This window comes from Ranitomeya imitator, chromosome 8, assembly GCF_032444005.1.
Source record: "Ranitomeya imitator isolate aRanImi1 chromosome 8, aRanImi1.pri, whole genome shotgun sequence".
Classification (NCBI taxonomy): domain Eukaryota; kingdom Metazoa; phylum Chordata; class Amphibia; order Anura; family Dendrobatidae; genus Ranitomeya; species Ranitomeya imitator.
Window position 1 is genome coordinate 83629294 of NC_091289.1, and position 17295 is coordinate 83646588.

At 47.2% G+C, this 17295-nt stretch overlaps 1 protein-coding gene across 2 annotated transcripts in view; it reads left to right on the forward strand.

Annotated features, from left to right (window-relative positions):
• The window catches only part of KIFAP3 (kinesin associated protein 3), a 562094-nt gene that overhangs the window by 55730 nt on the left and 489069 nt on the right, over nucleotides 1-17295 (forward strand). The window lies entirely within an intron of this gene.

The window sequence follows — 17295 nt, forward strand, 5'->3', positions numbered from 1 at the left end:
GAGTTGTGATCTGAAGGTCTTTGTTTCGGTTTTTAATAAGAAGCAATATGTTTCGCGTGAAGAAGGGTATGTAGGTGCCTGGTCCTAGCCCCCTGCCTCCTGTCCAAAGAACAACTTGGGAGTCGCATCCATTAAGATCGTTTTCTAGGTTTACCCACTTTTTGTTGTTTTTGCTATGATAAAGGTCTAGGATACAAGTTCCCAATGATGCATAACTATAAATCGCGAGATCCGGGAGACCCAATCCGCCTGTCGGTTTAGATCTACTCAATGTTGTATATGAAATACGTGCTCGGTTATGAGATCAAACAAAACGAGTAATTATTTGTTTGAGGCGGGAAAAGAAGGAAGCTGGTAGGTATAGGGGAATTGTTTGGAAAATATATAATAGGCGAGGCAGGAGGTCCATCTTAACTGCATTGATCCTACCCAGCCAGGACAATTGGAGCTTGTGCCATTTCTCCAAGTCTGAGTTTGTCTTCTGTAGGGTTGGCGCAAGGTTGGTTTCAAACAGTTTAGACGTTTTGCTTGTTATTTTAATACCTAAATAAGTAAGGGAATCAAAGCACCATTTAAATGGGAAGGTCTTCCTTAATTGATCCACCAAAGGAAGTTGGAGTGAAATGTTTAGGATTTCCGATTTATGGGAATTCATTTTGAAGTTACTTAGGTGGCCGAATTTATGTAGCTCCGAAATGATGTTTGGTAGACTCGTGGAGGGAGACGTAATATATAGCAGGATGTCATCTGCAAAAAGTGCTAGCTTGTGCTCTTCAGAACGTAGTTTTATACCATTAATTGATGGATTGTTTCTCAAGGCCACAGCTAAATGCTCCATTGTTAGGATATATAAGAGGGGAGAGAGTGGGCACCCCTGCCTTGTACCATTTCTGATCGGGAACATATCCGATAGTGTGCCGTTTACCTTGACCTGAGCACTAGGAGAAGAATACAGGGCAGAGATCCTTCGCAGCATATTTTCTTTTAAGCCAATTTCCTCTAGGGTCTGAGAAATAAATTCCCAATGGACCCGGTCAAAGGCCTTTTCAGCATCAATTGACATGATACACAGGGGGTCCCCCTCTCTGCCCGCTCTGTCAATTAGAGAGATAGTTCGAATTGTATTATCCCTCGCCTCTCGTCCTGGAACGAAGCCCACCTGGTCCTGGTTTATTAGTTTTGGTAAAAGGGGACATAATCTATTGGCTAACATTTTTGCATATATTTTAATATCTAGGTTTATTAAAGAGATCGGGCGGTAATTATCACACTTAGAGGGGTCCTTGCCCGGCTTAGGGAGAACTGTTATGTGAGCGATGAGTGCCTGTGTAGGGAACGATCCCCCAAGGGAGACAAAATTGCAAGCTTTCAGAAGTATTGGACTAAGCAGTGTGTTGAATGACTTGTAAAAGCCTGCTGAGTACCCATCAGGGCCCGGGCTCTTGCCCTGTTTCAAGGCGCTAATGGTTTCAGAAAGCTCCTCCACTGAGAATTCCTTTTCAAGATCAAGTAGATTACCTTCAGGCAGAGTGGGTAATTTGTGTTCCTGTAAATATGATTTGATTTTATTACGGAGAGAATGTAGTGGAGCCTCTTTATAGTGACCCGCTATGTTATATAGAGATTTGTAGTAGTCGCTGAAGTTGGAAAGAATATCTCTGGTATTAAACACTTTCTTCCCCTCTTTGTTTTTAATAAAAGGAATGTAGGTATTGGGATTGCATTGATTGAGGGCTCTGGCCAAGAGTCTACCACTTTTATTGCCTAGCTGGTAGAAGCGGCTCTTGAGTCTTTCTCTGAGGCATTTAGATTTTTGGTCTATTATAGTTAGCAGTTTTTGTCTGGCCGAGGAGAGCCTAGCAAATGTGCTGGCCTCAAGATCTCGTTTATGTTTGTTTTCTAATTGGTGGATTTGTTCTGTTAAGCTAAGTATTTCCGCCGCTCTTTCTTTTTTTAGCCTAGCGCCATGAGAGATGAGGACGCCTCTTATTACACTTTTCAAAGCCTCCCATTTTACAGTGGGGGACGTGGTGTCTTCCTCGTGGTCAGACAAGAAATCTGTGATTGTTTGATCAATCTTGGATTTACATATGGGATCCTGTAGTAGGTTTTCATTCAGACGCCAGGAGAAACCTGGTCTCGAGGCAGAATGAAGCGAGATTGTTAGGTAAATAGGAGCGTGATCCGACCACAATATCGACCCCACGTCCGCCTTTACCTGCATGTCGAGCAACTTATGTGAAACGAAAAAATAGTCTATTCTGCTGTAAGTGTTATGTATTTTTGAGAAGAAGCTATAGTCCTTAGTTGTTGGGTTAAGAACCCTCCAGACATCTACTAGTCTCATGCTGTGTAGCTGGGATCTTATTTTTTTAATAGAAGATGCAGGATATGAAGACTTACCCGAAGAGACATCCACCGCAGGGTTCATAGGAATATTAAAGTCGCCCCCAAGTATCACAGGAGAGGAACCAGCAAACTCCTCGAGACGTCATTTGCAATCGGCTCCAAACTTCTGTTGCCCTTGGTTTGGGAAATATACGTTAGCAATTACAAGTTTATGTGCTGCCCATGTGATAAGTAGGAAGATATATCTGCCGTGTTTGTCAATTTGTGAGTCTAAGATCTCAGGCCCAAAGGATTTGTGGAAGGCTATTGAGACACCTTTTGACTTTGAAAATGGATTTGGGCAGTGATACCATTTAGGATAATTTTTCGTGATACAGTGTGGCACCACACCAGTTTTGAAATGTGTCTCTTGGAGCAGTAGCACAGAGACCCTCTGTTTGTGGCTATCAAATAGGACCCGCCGTCTTTTTTCTGGTATATTTAGCCCCTTAACGTTGAAGGAGCAAAATTTAACTTCATCCATTATCAAATACCTTTACGCCATTCCGCAGTACCATGCGCCCCATCCGCCAGAACACGCGACAGCCAGGGGTAGTAGGGAAGAGACAGTAGGAGGGAAGGGAAAAAGGCGGGGTAGAGAAGAAATAATAGAACATGGAAAACATAAAAGAAGGTGCGTTAGGATTAACGCACCAGGTCAGACTATACATCTGTGTAGTTAGGGCAAAAGAATGGAGAAGGAGGGGTCTCCTCCCCTCCCTTCACCCGTGCACCTTAGGTGGATATGGGAAGCCAAGGGAAACACTGACCCCCCCCATCCCCCCCGAACTTGGTAGGTCCCATAAACGAGAACTTGCGAACATGTAACGTCTAGTTAAACATTGTAATAGTCCTTGCACCAGCGAGATGTCCCGCATGCCATCAGAGAGAAGAAAAAAAAAAAAAAAAAAAGGCAGGACACCACGCGTCCAGGTGTTCAAAGAATAGGATCAAACCTTCAAGGCGAGCCCACAGTGAGACAGACCGCCCCGCCAGGAGACTCAGCCGATTAACAATAAGTGTTCATGAGACCACTCAACTGCAGCAGAGTATCTGAGTATATTGCAGCAATGATTAGAAACTAATTGAAACTAAGAAGAAAATGGAACAAGAGAAGAGAGAAAAACTTCATGGAGGATCTGAGGAGCCTTCGGTGGTATGACGATTCTTGGAACGGGGAACCTTGAGCCACCTTGGAGGAGCATCTGCAAGTGTCGGAGCCAGAGGCCATTCGGGAAGATCTATTAGTGGAAGTTCAAACGTGCCCAGGAAGTTAGCCAGATCCCCAATCCGGCGAAAGTATGCGCTTTTGCCACCTTTGAATGCTGTTAGTTGAAATGGGAACCCCCACCTGTAGGGGATATCTCTTTCCTTGAGAACCTCCAGCAAGGGTTTCAGAGCTTTGCGCAAGAATAGAGTGCGCCTGGATAGATCTGACAGGAGTAGGATTGGATGACCTTCAAACTGGAGGGATCCCTTTTTCCTAGAAGCCATCATGATGGCCTCCTTAATTCTGAAATAGTGCACCCTGCAGATGACGTCCCTAGGGCGCGACTCAGACGTGGGTTTAGGACCAAGGGATCTATGAATCCTGTCGAACTCAATGGTGTTATCCTCGTGGTCGCCAAGAATGTCCAGAAATATTCTCTGAACTGTACGGTCTAGGTCCTGAGGACTGACAGATTCTGGGAGGCCACGTATACGGATATTGTTACGCCTGTTGCGATTTTCCAGATCCTCAAGACCAGATGACATTTCCTCCAGTTTCATGGTGTGGTCCATTAAGATTTCTCTGTGTGCCTGAAGTTCCTGAGAGATATCTTCTTGTGTCTTTTCCACATCCTCTATACGCGATGTGAATTCTGTCTGTAAGTTATGTATCTCCTTTTTGTATGAGTTCTCAAGCCTGCACGCAAAACTTTCCAGATCCGTTTTGGTTGGAAGGGCTTTAATGTATTTACTCAGTTCAGCTATATTCATGTCCTCGGGCAAGTCTCCATCTCCATCACTGTTGCCTGTTGTTTTTTTAGGGGAGATATGTGGGGTCTGTGGCTCCCTTGAGGAACTATTTTTATGCGGGTTTTGCGACATTGCTGATCTGGTGTTCCTTGTTTGAAGTGGCTGGTTTAAGAACCGTTCCATGTCCTCTATAGGAGGCTCCTTGTGTAAGCTTGTGGGTTGTCCAGAAGACCTCTTAGTTTTACCCATATATGTCTGCTGCTATTAATTGCCTGTGGTAGTGTTCAGGGGAACATGGGGATGCAGCGGTCACCACATCAGGCAGAGCCCCCCATCAGCAAGCCCTCTCCGAGGTGCATTGGTTATGGTTTGAAGTTAGTGGGGCATATACAATATCCTGATCCAGGAAAAGGGAGCCTCTATATGTTATAAACAATTCCAGCACTAGGTGTCACCAGAGGTCTGGGCTTGTAAATTGTAGGCTTGTTACGTGGTGTGCTGGAGTTCTTTCCTTCTTTTTTTTTTTTTTTTCCCCTTTCACCCCTTTCCCCTCTCTCTCCAATGCTATTGTATATGAGGCACAATGATAGCGCAGTGAAGGGCTATGGTGGGGTGGCCGCACCACTTCTGCAGCAAGGATGATAGGCAGAGCAATATGCAGGGGTGCCGGGTATTTTGGGTACGCCCGCCCTAGGACGGTGCTTCTCTATGAGGGGCCCCGTCCCCAAGATGGTGCCCACCCTCTCAGTGGCGGGAAAACAGTCAGCGCTGCCAGCACAATGGCGGGTGCCCCTTATATCAGTCCTACCTTCCTTGCCTTCTTTGGTGAGGCGCACTCTTCAAAGTTTCCCCAGCAGGGATTCTGGCTGAGCGTACCCGCGGCGTTCTCTTTGTGGGTGTTCACCATGCGCTGCCTGCTCGGCCTCCCTGTGCCGTCCGCAGAGCCTGAGGGGATCAGTGGAGCGCGGTCCGCGTACTTCACCCGCAGGGGTTCCAGCTGAGCACGCCTGCGGTGCTCTCACGGCAGGCGCCGCTGGGAATCCAAGGGCAGGAGGGTCTCTCCTTCACTGCCTCCTTAGCTCAGCGGGGGTCTGCGAGCTTCTTGTTGCCGCCACTCACCTCTCCACGCGTCGCCTGCACCAGGTCCTTCTGCGTTGCGCCGCAGTCCCCCTCCTTGCCTCGCGGAACTGTGCCCGCTCCGGGGCTCTGTCTCTCGCCGCTCCTTCACCACAGGGGCTCCACGAGGAAGCAGTAATGGCGCCTTCTGACTGCAGTGCTGCGGGCTCCTGCCGGCGTCTCCTCCTCAGAAAGCCTCCCTCGGTGCGGGGTTTAGGCAGCGCCGGTTGGAGGTCCCTTTATTCTCTAATTTGAGGGCTTTTTGGTGATTTTAGATGAGCTTTTGGGGTTCCCAGACTGGAAAATCTGGGGAGCTCGTATCAGCCACGTCTGCTCCGTTCAGGCTCCAAGCCACGCCCCCCTCTGTGTTTGTATTTTCATCTTTACTCACAGTCATTATATGTGGGGGGCTGTCTTTTCCTTTGGGGATTTTCTCTGAGGCAAGGTAGGCTTATTTTTCTATCTTCAGGGCTAGCTAGTTTCTCAGGCTGTGCCCGAGGCGCCTAGGTCTGGTCAGGAGCGCTCCACGGCTACCTCTAGTGTGGTGTGATAGGATTAGGGATTGCGGTCAGCAGAGTTCCCACGTCTCAGAGCTCGTCCTATGTTGTTAGTAACTATCAGGTCACTTTGTGTGCTCTTAACCACCAGGTCCATTGTGTTTCTGAATCACCAGTTCATAACAACGTACCATCTAAAGATCCCCCGGGCTGGTAAGATGGAATAAACCCTGTCTCATACTGGTAATATAATATCTACTACCCCTGCGGGTAAGTGATGAACAGTGAGCACAACCATTATCCAGATCAAACAAGCAGGAAAAAAAGAGAAATGAGAAAATATATACGTTACACCAGGTGCTACACAGCCGCAGACAGCTGGAGCCAGAGTGTCGATCAGGAGAGAGGAGGGGGGCCGAAGCCCAACGCGTATCGCCACACACAGGTAGCTTCGTCAGGGGCAGAGAAAGTCCTCTGCCCCTGACAAAGTCCTCTGCCCCTGACAAAGCTACCTGTGTGTGGTGATACGAGTTGGGCTTCGGCTCCCCTCCTCTTTCCTGATCGACACTCTGGCTCCAGCTGTCTGCGGCTGTGTAGCACCTGGTGTAACGTATATATTTTCTCATTTCTCTTTTTTTCCTGCTTGTTTGATCTGGATAATGGTCGTGCTCAGTGTTCATCACTTACCCGCAGGGGTGGTAGATATTATATTACCAGTATGAGACAGGGTTTATTCCATCTTACCAGCCCGGGGGATCTTTAGGTGGTACGTGTTTGATCGTTCTATGATTGACTACCAAATATTGGGGACAGGAGCTCTGCTTATTGTGTATACATATTATATTTGCATTGCTTTACATTTACCTAGGTTGTACCTTTTGTTAGATTAGCAGGAGTGTTCGGTGTGGACGGGGGGAGGATGGGGGCTCTTACTATCTACAGAGCATTGTTTTCATGTATGTGTTTTTAAGTGGTTTTATTGTACTGTTTGTCTGTGTGCACTTTTCCAATAAAAGCCATATTGTTTATTTATTTGGTGATCTCCCTATCAGTGTATTCTGTTTTCTTTGTGTATTTGTTTACTGTTTTTTGTACGCTGTGGGATCGATCCCGTTGCCTATATAAAGATTTCTATGGTGCCCTCCATACTATATATATATATATATATATACATACATGGTACCACTCATTACAGTAATGAATTTGTGGCTCCACCCTTATGGGAGTGGAGTGGGGGTCCATATTCATTACTGTAATGAGCGGTACCATGTGACCGCTCACTACAGGAAGAAGCTTCCGGCGCTGGGGAACCAAGGACTGTGCCAGGAGTAGGTGAGTATGATTACACAGCTGCTGCTGCTCCACCTCCCCTGCCGACCCCTGGGTATGATTCGAATATAAGCCGAGAGGGGCAATTTCAGCCTAAAAAAATGGGCTGAAATTCTCGGCTTATACTCGAGTATATATTGTACATTTACAATTGTGTGATAGTTCCAAATTTTTAATTTTAATACTGGGAAATGGGTAACAATTGCACCAAAATGTGTCCCACAGTTTCTGCTGAATGTAGAAATACCCTATCTCAGGCTGTACAGCCATACGGAGAGACTCTGGAGTGATGTAGCAGTGGATGTTGCTGAGTGAAAATTGCAAATTGCCAGATTGCCATTGCAGTGACTAGTACGCTGTAGTGACCAGTATTTTGTAGTGACAGTACAATATGCCCAGCACATGCTGCTGGAGACACGCACCCATAAATTAGGCAGGGTCTCATCACTACAGAAATGCCAAACATGTGAGTGCTTAATAAGTCTTAGACAAACTGGGGTCCAGAAGGGGGAAAGAGGGGGGAATTTGATTTGGGAGCGCAGAATTTACTGAATTTCTTTTGAGGGATGAGCACTTGGGGTTTACAGCTAGATCTCAGAATTGACATGACAGATGAAACCCCCGATGGATCTTTTCACTATAATAAGGCAGTGGAGTTGCACTGGACTTCATCTAGCTTCTGTTCAACGTTGTCCTTCTCAGAAGTGCACAGAACTGTGGTCGACCACGCTTTTATGCACGCCTAAAAAGACGAAAATCACCGGATGGCAGGCCCTATAGCTACCACAGTGCCTCCATCTGCCTCATTATAGGGAATGTCCTGCCGGGAGTTCTGTCTGAATTGCGTATTTCAGAGAATTACACAGAAACCCCTGTGTAAGCACTCAGCGCAGAGCCTTAGGGTACCGTCACACAGTGGCATTTTGATCGCTATGATGGCACGATTTGTGACGTTCCAGCGATATATCCGTGACGTTCCAGCGATCTCGTGTCTGACACGCTCCTGCGATCAGGGACCCCGCAGAGAATCGTACGTCGTAGCAGATCGTTTGAAACTTTCTTTCGTCGTCTAGTGTCCCGCTGTGGCGGCATGATCGCATGGTGTAACAAAGGTGTGCACGATATTGTATACGATGTGCGTATAGTAACCAACGGCTTCTACATCGCACATACGTCATGAAATTATCGCTCCAGCGTCGTACATTGCAAACTGTGACAGCAGTCTACGACGCTGGAGCGTTATTGTTACGATGCTGGAGCGTCACGGATCGTGCCGTCGTAGCGATCAAAATGCCACTGTGTGACGGTACCCTTACTGTGATCTTTTGGAGGCAGAATGAACAAATCAACAGCAAGTGAAAAATTGGTTTTATTTATTTTTTATGCCGTTCCTCTTGTGGTATAAATGATCAGACAACTTTATTCTTTGGGTCAATGCGATTACAGCAATATCAGTTATTTCATTTTTATGTTTGGCTGCTGTCACATACTAAAAGACACTTTCTATTGCAAAAAACAGATTTTGTATCCCCATATTTATACAATTTTTCCATATATGGGATGTTGGGAGTGGTCACCGCCCACATCAGCGGACCAGTTACACAGCATTTGCCAGCAAGGAAACTGACATTAACCCTGGCCTGAAAGGAAAAAAACTACATTTTAGGCCACATTCACACGTTGCTTTTTATTCTGCGGGTTCTCCCGCAGCGGATTTGATAAATCTGCAGGGCAAACCCGCTGCGGTTATCCCTGCAGATTTATCGCGGTTTGTCCTGCGGGTTCCGCTGCGGGATTTACCCCTACTATTGATGCTGCATATGCAGCAATATGCAGCATCAATAGTAATGTTAAAAATATTAAAATCATGATGATATACTCACCCTCTGACGTCCCGATCTCCTGGGCACTGCAGGCGGCGGTCCGGTTCCAAAGATGCTGTGCGACCAGGACCTTCGGTGACGTCACGGTCATGTGACCGCGACGTCACCGAAGGTCCTGGTCGCATAGCAAACCTGAGACCGGACGGCCGCGTGCAGCGCTGAGATTTCAGAGGTGAGTATAACATGATTTTTTATTTTTATTCTTTTTTTTTTTAATACAAATATGGTTCCCGGGGCCTGGAGGAGAGTCTCCTCTCCTCCACCCCGGGTATAACCCGCACAATATCCGCATTACTTCCCGCATGGTGGGCACAGCCCCATGCGGGAAGTAAGCGGATCAATGCACTTTTATGGGTGCAGAATCGCTGCGATTCTGCACAAAGAAGTGACATGGTCCTTCTTTTTTTCCGCAGCAATTCTGCGCGGTTTTTTTCGGGTTTTTCCGCATCATCTGCACTGCGGTTTCTGTTTTCCATAGGGTAACATTGTACTGTACCCTGCATGGAAAACAGCTGCGGACCCGCAGCGTCAAAATCGCCGCGGTTCCGCAGTAAAAACCGCATAGTGTGAACATGGCCTAAATAGCGGAACCAGAGCTGCCACAAATCCAAACATCAATCGTGACATTTACACAATAAAATCTATTTTAACCCCTTAACGACTGCCGATATGCCTTTTAACAGCAACAGTTAAGTGTACTTATTCCTCAGCACCGCTTTTTAACAGCCCTGAGAAATAAGGTTATAGTGCCCCCCAGCATTGGAAATTCTCCATGGTCTCGGCTACTGGGGGTAGTTGAGACCCCGAAGAACAAGATTCGGGTCGGAATAATGGCGACCGCAGAAAAAAAAGTCTGATTTCCCATTTAATTTCTCTCTCCTCTGATATGATCTAGCACATCAGAGGAGAGAGAAATGGGGTCCTCCGAACCTCCTCTAGTGTCCCTGGACCTTCCTGCATCCCCCGGTCCTGTCCACCAGCCGTAGGCATTTCCTTTCTGGAAGAAAGTGGCAGGTGCATTCGCAGTGCACCCGCCTTGATCTGCCAGCCGTCACCTGGCAGCATAAGATTTCTCCTATTGGTTCATTTTGATCACTGTATTAGACACTATCTCACAGTGATCAAAATAGAAAAAATAGCAAAGTAAACCCCCGTTTATCATCCCCTTAGTTAGGTAACGATAATGAAATACATTTTTTTTCCATTAGGGTTATAGTTGGGATTATGGTTAGGGTTGTGTTGTGAATTCTGTTATCGAACTCCCTCCTGTGGTCATGAATGGCACTTCGGCGAGTTCTGTCCATGGACTCCCTCTGGTGGCTGTGAGTGGAGCTGCTGCTTCTGAGGTTCCTTCCACAGGTGACTCAGTTTATTCTTTGGCTGGCTGCTCTATTTAACTCCACTCAGATCGTTACTCCATGCCAGCTGTCAATGTTCTTGTACTGGTTCAGTTCGGTCTTGGTTCTTTCTGGTGACCTGTCTACTCCAGCAGAAGCTAAGTCCCTGCTAGTTTATTATTTGTTCATTGTTTTCTTGTCCAGCTTGCTATCATGATTTTGCCTTGCTAGCCGGAAGCTCTGGGATGCAGAGTGGCACCTCCGCACCGTGAGTCGGTGCGGAGGTCTTTTTGCACACTCTGCGTGGTCTTTTGTAGTTTTTTTTGTGCTGACCGCAAAGATACCTTTCCTATCCTCAGTCTGTTTAGTAAGTCTGGCCTCCCTTTGCTGAAACCTGTTTCATTTCTGTGTTTGTGACCTTCATCTTAACTCACAGTCAATATATGTGGGGGGCTTCCTTTACCTTTGGGGAATTTCTCTGAGGCAAGGTAGGCTTTATTTTCTATCTCTAGGGCTAGTTAGCTCTTAGGCTGTGAAGAGGCGTCTAGGGAGAGTCAGGAACGCTCCACGTCTATTTCTAGTGTGTGTGATAGGATTAGGGGTTGCGGTCAGCAGAGCTCCCACTTCCCAGAGCTTGTCCTTTGTTAGTTTAACCATCAGGTCTTTTCGGGTGCTCCTAACCACCAGGTCCATAACAGGGTTGGGCCTAGCGTTAGGCTTATGGTTGGGATTATAGCTAGGGTTAGGGTTGAGACTAGGGTTAGGGTTGTGTTAGGGTTGGGCTAGGGTTAGAGCTGGGATTAGGGTTGGGGCTAGGTTTTTAATTGAGGGTGGTGTTGTGGTTAGGGTTGTGGTAAGGGTTATGGTTAGAGTTGGGATTTCGGTTAATGGTGTGTTGGAGTTAGGGTTAGGGTTGGGGTTAGGGCTGTGTTAGGGTTGGGCTTAGGGTTAGGGGTGTGTTGGGGTTAGGGTTATGGTTAGGGCTGTGCTAGGGTTGGAATTAGAATTGGGTCTTTTCCACTGTTTAGGTACATCAGGGGGTCTCCAAACGCGACATGGCACCCGCCATTGATTCCAGACAATTTTGCATTTGAAAAGTCACAGTGCTCCATCCCTTCTGAGCCCTGCCATACGCCCACACAGTGGCTTTTCCCCACATACAGGGTATTGGCGTACTCAGGAGAAATTGCACAACTAATTTTGTGGTCCATTTTCTCCTGATACCTTTGTGAAAATAAAAAAAAAGTTTGGTTCCAAAGTAATTTTTTGTGAAAAAAGTAAAATGTTCATTTTTTCCTTCCACATTGCTTTAGTTCTCGTGAAGCACCCGAAGGGTTAATAAACTTCTTGAATGTGATTTTGCGCACCTTGAGGGGTGCAGTTTTTATAATGGTGTCGCTTGGGTATTTTTTATGTTGACCCCCCAAACTCACTTTCAAATGTGATGTGATCCCTAAAAAATGGTTTTGTAAATTTTGTTGGAAAAACGGGAAATAGCTGGTCAACTTTTATCTGCTATAGCATCCTAGCAAAAACAATTGTTTCTGAAATTTTGCTGATGTAAAGTAGACATGTGGGAAATGTTATTTCTTAACTATTTTGTGCAATACGACAGTCTGATTTAAGGACACAAAAAGTTTGAAAATTGCAAAATTTTCAGAATTTTTGCTAAATTTCCATTTTTTTTCATAAATAAACGCAAGTCCTATCGAAGTAATTTTACCATTAACATGGAGTACAATATGTCCGGAAAAAACTAAATCATTTGGATGCTTTGAAGCGTTCCAGAGCTATCTATATATATGAGGCATCGTGATTACTCGCTAATCCTGCCCCCTGCACAGTAGCTCTGCCCCCACCACATCACCACACATAATCCCGCCCCCCCAGCACATCATCACATAATCCCGCCCCCCCCACATCACCACACATAATCCTGCCCCCCACCACACATAATCCCGCCCACCAGCACATTACCACACACAATCCCGCCCCCCACCACATTACCACACATAATCCTGCCCCCCACCACATTACCACAGATAATCCCCCCCCACCACATTACCACACATAATCCCGCCCCCCCACCACATCACCACACGAGGCTCCGTCCCCACACATTACCCAGCAGCGTTAATTAGATAGCAATGAGCGTGCCAAGCGTTAGCTGGCTGGAAACAGCTAGTAACCTCATAAAGTGACAGTGGCCAGAATTCTAAAAAATAGCTTGGTCATTAAGGGGAATCTATCGCCTCATTTTTCACATATAAGCTGCGGCCACCGCCATCAGGGGCTTATCTACAGCATTCTGCAATGCTGTAGATAAGCCCCGATGTAACCTGAGAGATAAGAAAAACAAGTTAGATAATACTAACCCAGGGGCGGTCTTGTGCGGTCCAGGTCCAATGGGCGTTGGAGGTCCGGGACCGGCGCCTCCCACCTTCATGCGATGACGTCCTCTTCCTTCTGTCGCGGCTCATGCGCAGGCGTAATTCTCTGCCCTGTGCCTGACAGTAGGAGGAGGAGGCATATCGGCTCTTGCTCTTAAGAGGCGTCTCACAAACCACCTTCCCTGCAGAACTCTTAAGTACCCCGTGGTTATCTTGGAGACCATGAGCAAAATGCGATCGCATTGCGTTGTGCTGATCGTAGCAGACAGGGAGCTTACTCCCAGTGCGATGCTCCTCGATGTCGCTGTCACTATTGACAGTGGCACAGAGGGATTAAACGTCCACGATCGGATAAAGCAGGGAGTCCGCTCTCACATAGAGCGCACTGCGTAAGCCCGTGCCATTGTGGTGCCGTACATATATTGCGGTTTGTGGGAACGCAGTTTCCGCAGCGCCGTAAATGTACGCCGTATGTCGAGAAGGGGTTAAATTTGTTTGGTGATCTGAAACATTTACGTGTGACAAGCATGCAAAAGAATAGGATATCAGAAAGGGGGAAAATACTTTTTCATATACAGTAACTTTATATTACAAAGGATACACTGAGATTGGAGTATACACATCACAGGAGACATGGGGCCTTCAGTATATAGTTATCATTTGCGACATGGGGCTGTGGCATAGACATCACAGGAGATATGGGGGCTGGGGCATAGACATCACAGGAGACAGGAGTGCTGGGGCGTAGACATCACAGGAGACATGGGGCTGGGGCATAGACATCACAGGAGACATGGGGCCTGCCTCATAGACATCACAGGAAATATGGTCGCTGCAGCATAGACATCACAGGGGACATGAAGACTGCAGTATATACGTAACAGGAAACATGGGGGCTGCGGCATAGACATCACAGACATCTGCAGAATAGATGGAACAGGGGACATTGGGCTGCTACGTAGAAGTCCCATCGCGCCCTAACACTGCCAACAGCGTGCATGTCCAGGAGAAATCTGTCATTGCATGTACTAGTGAACACTGTGTGTGTAGAGCAAGAGGAAATTTATGTACCGGCGGCCATTAAAACGCAGCTGCCAGCCCTGAGCACTGTAGTTCCCAGCAATCTGCATTGGGGCCAGAAAAATGGTCATTGCGAACCTGAAGTTCCCCACTCCTGCTCTATGGGACTGCTGGAAGTAGCTGAATGCAAAAATCTGAAAGACAATGAGTGGAGTAGAAGTTAACCAAGCCCACCTCTGCTGCTTTCAAGATTTGCTTTGAAGTAATTCTAGGTATTGATGGGCGTTCTAGCAATCTGACCCACCAGTGATCTTTGCATTACCTGTCGGATAGGGACAACTTTCAGCTGACTGAATACTCCATGAGACATCTTTAAGCCAAGGAGCAGGGCTGACATTTGGCAGGATGAATCTTTTCACTGCGTGAGCACTGTTAGCCGTTTTCCTGAGCACTGAAGCTGGAGAAAGCCTCCTCTCCCTTGTTGTGCTCTTTTAGTGAAAATATTTATACAGCTGTGCTACTCCGTTTTCTAAGAGAGTAACACAGTTTTTAGGCTATGTGCAAACGTTGCGGTTTTTACCGCGGAACCGCGGCGATTTTGCAGCTGCGGGTCCGCAGCAGTTTCCATAGCGTTTACAGTAACTTGTAAACCCTATGGAAACCGCAAACCGCTGTGCACATGCTGCGGGAAAAACCGCGCAGAAACGCAGCGGTTTACAACCCGCAGCATGTCACTTCTTTGTGCAGAATCGCTGCGATTCTGCACCCATAGAAATGCATTGATCCGCTTACTTCCCGCATGAGGCTGTGCCCACCATGAGGGAAGTAAGCGGATAATGTGCGGGTTATACCCGGGGTGGAGGAGAGGAGACTCTCCTCCAGGCCCCGGGAACCATATTTGTGGTAAAAAAAAAAAGAATTAAAATAAAAAATAATGGTATACTCACCTCTGAAGTCTCAGCGCTGCACGCGGCCGTCCGGTCTCAGGTTTGCTATGCGACCAGGACCTGCGGTGACGTCGCGGTCACATGACCGTGACGTCACGAAGGTCCTGGTCGCACAGCATCTTTGGAACCGGACCGCCGCCTGCAGCGCCAAGGAGATCGGGACGTCAGAGAGTGAGTATATCATTATTTTTTTATTTTTAACATTAATATTGATGCTGCATATTGCTGCATATGCAGCATCAATAGTAGGGGTAAAATCCCGCAGCGGAACCCGCAGGAGAAACCGCGATAAATCTGCAGGGATAACCGCAGCGGGTTTGCCCTGCAAATTTATCAAATCTGCTGCGGGAAAACCCGCAGGGACCCGACGCAACGTGTGAACATGGCCTTAAGGTTGAAGGAAGACTAAAGGTACCTTCACACATAATGATATCGTTGCAACGTCTGCGGTTGGAGGAAAAAAGGTTTAAGCATAATAACAGACGCGGATTCTTTACTGTAAGAGCAGTGAGACTATGGAACTCTCTGCCGTATGATGTTGTAATGAGTGATTCATTACTTAAATTTAAGAGGGGACTGGATACCTTTCTGGAAAAGTATAATGTTACAGGGTATATACACTAGATTCCTTGATAGGGCGTTGATCCAGGGAACTAGTCTGATTGCCGCATGTGGAGTCGGGAAGGAATTTTTTTCCCCAATGTGGAGCTTACTCTTTGCACATGGGTTTTTTTTGCCTTCCTCTGGATCAACATGTTAGGTTAGGCTATGGGTTGAACTAGATGGACATATAGTCTTCCTTCAACCTTAATAACTATGTAACTATGTAGCAACGATCCCGCTAACGATCTCTTTGTGTGACAGCGACCAACGATCAGGCCCCTGCTGGGAGATCGTTGGTCGTTGGGGAATGATCAGGACCTTTTTTTGGTCGCTGATCACCCGCTGTCATCGCTGGAACTGCGTGTGTGACGCCGATTCAGCGATGTGTTAACTTGTAACCAGGGTAAACATCGGGTTACTAAGTGCAGGGCCGCGCTTAGTAACCCGATATTTATCCTGATTACCATTGTAAAAGTAAAAAAAATAAAACCCAGTACATACTCACAATCCGATGTCTGTCACGTCCCCCGCCGTCAGCTTCCCTGCACTGACTGTCAGCGCCGGCCGTAAAGCAGAGCACAGCGGTGACGTCACCGCTGTGCTCTGCTTTACCGGCGGCGCTGACACAGTCAGTGCGGGAAGCTGACGGCGGGGGACGTGACAGCCATCGGAATGTGAGTATGTACTGTTTTTTTTTTTTTTTTTTAACTTTTACAATGGTAACCAGTATAAATATCGGGTTACTAAGCGCGGCCCTGCACTTAGTAACCCGATGTTTACCCTGGTTACCTGGGTGCTGCAGGAGGACTTCGGCATTGTTGACGAGAGTTTCAACGATGCCGAAGTCGTTCCCCTGATCATTGGTCGCTGGAGAGAGCTGTCTGTGTGACAGCTCCCCAGCGACCACAAAACGATTTACCAACGATCACGGCCAGGTCGTATCGCTGGTCGTGATCGTTGGTAAGTCGTTTAGTGTAACGGTACCTTAAGTCCACCTAGTTCAACCGATATCCTAACCTAACATACCCTAAAGGTACTTTCACACTAAACGACGCTGCAGCGATCCAGACAACGATCCGGATCGCTGCAGCGTCGCTGTTTGGTCGCTGGAGAGCTGTCACACAGACAGCTCTCCAGCGACCAACGATGCCGGTAACCAGGGTAAATATCGGGTTACTAAGCGCAGGGCCGCGCTTAGTAACCCGATGTTTACCCTGGATACCATCCTAAAAGTAAAAAAAACAAACGCTTCATACTTACCTTCGGCTGTCTGTCCCCGGCGCTCTGCTTCTCTGTACTGGCTGTGAGCACAGCGGCCGGAAAGCACAGCGGTGACGTCACCGCTCTGCTTTCCGGCCGCTGTGCTCACAGTGAGTGCAGGAAAGCACAGCGCCGGGGACAGACAGCCGAAGGTAAGTATGAAGCGTTTGTTTTTTTTTACTTTTAGGATGGTATCCACGGTAAACATTGGGTTACTAAGCGCGGCCCTACGCTTAGTAACCCGATGTTTACCCTGGTTACCAGCGAAGACATCGCTGAATCGGTGTCACACACACCGATTCAGCGATGTCAGCGGGAGAGCCAGCGACCAAAGAAAGTTCTGGCCCTCTAGCCCCGACCAACGACATCACAGCAGGATTCTGATCGCTGCTGCGTGTCAAACTAAACGATATCGCTAGCGAGGACGCTGCAACGTCACAGATCGCTAGCGATATCGTTTAGTGTGAAGGTACCTTAACATGTTGATCCAGAGGAAGGCAAAAAAAAAACACGCGGCAAACACTAAGCTTCAAATTGGGGGGAAAAAATTCCTTCCCGACTCCACA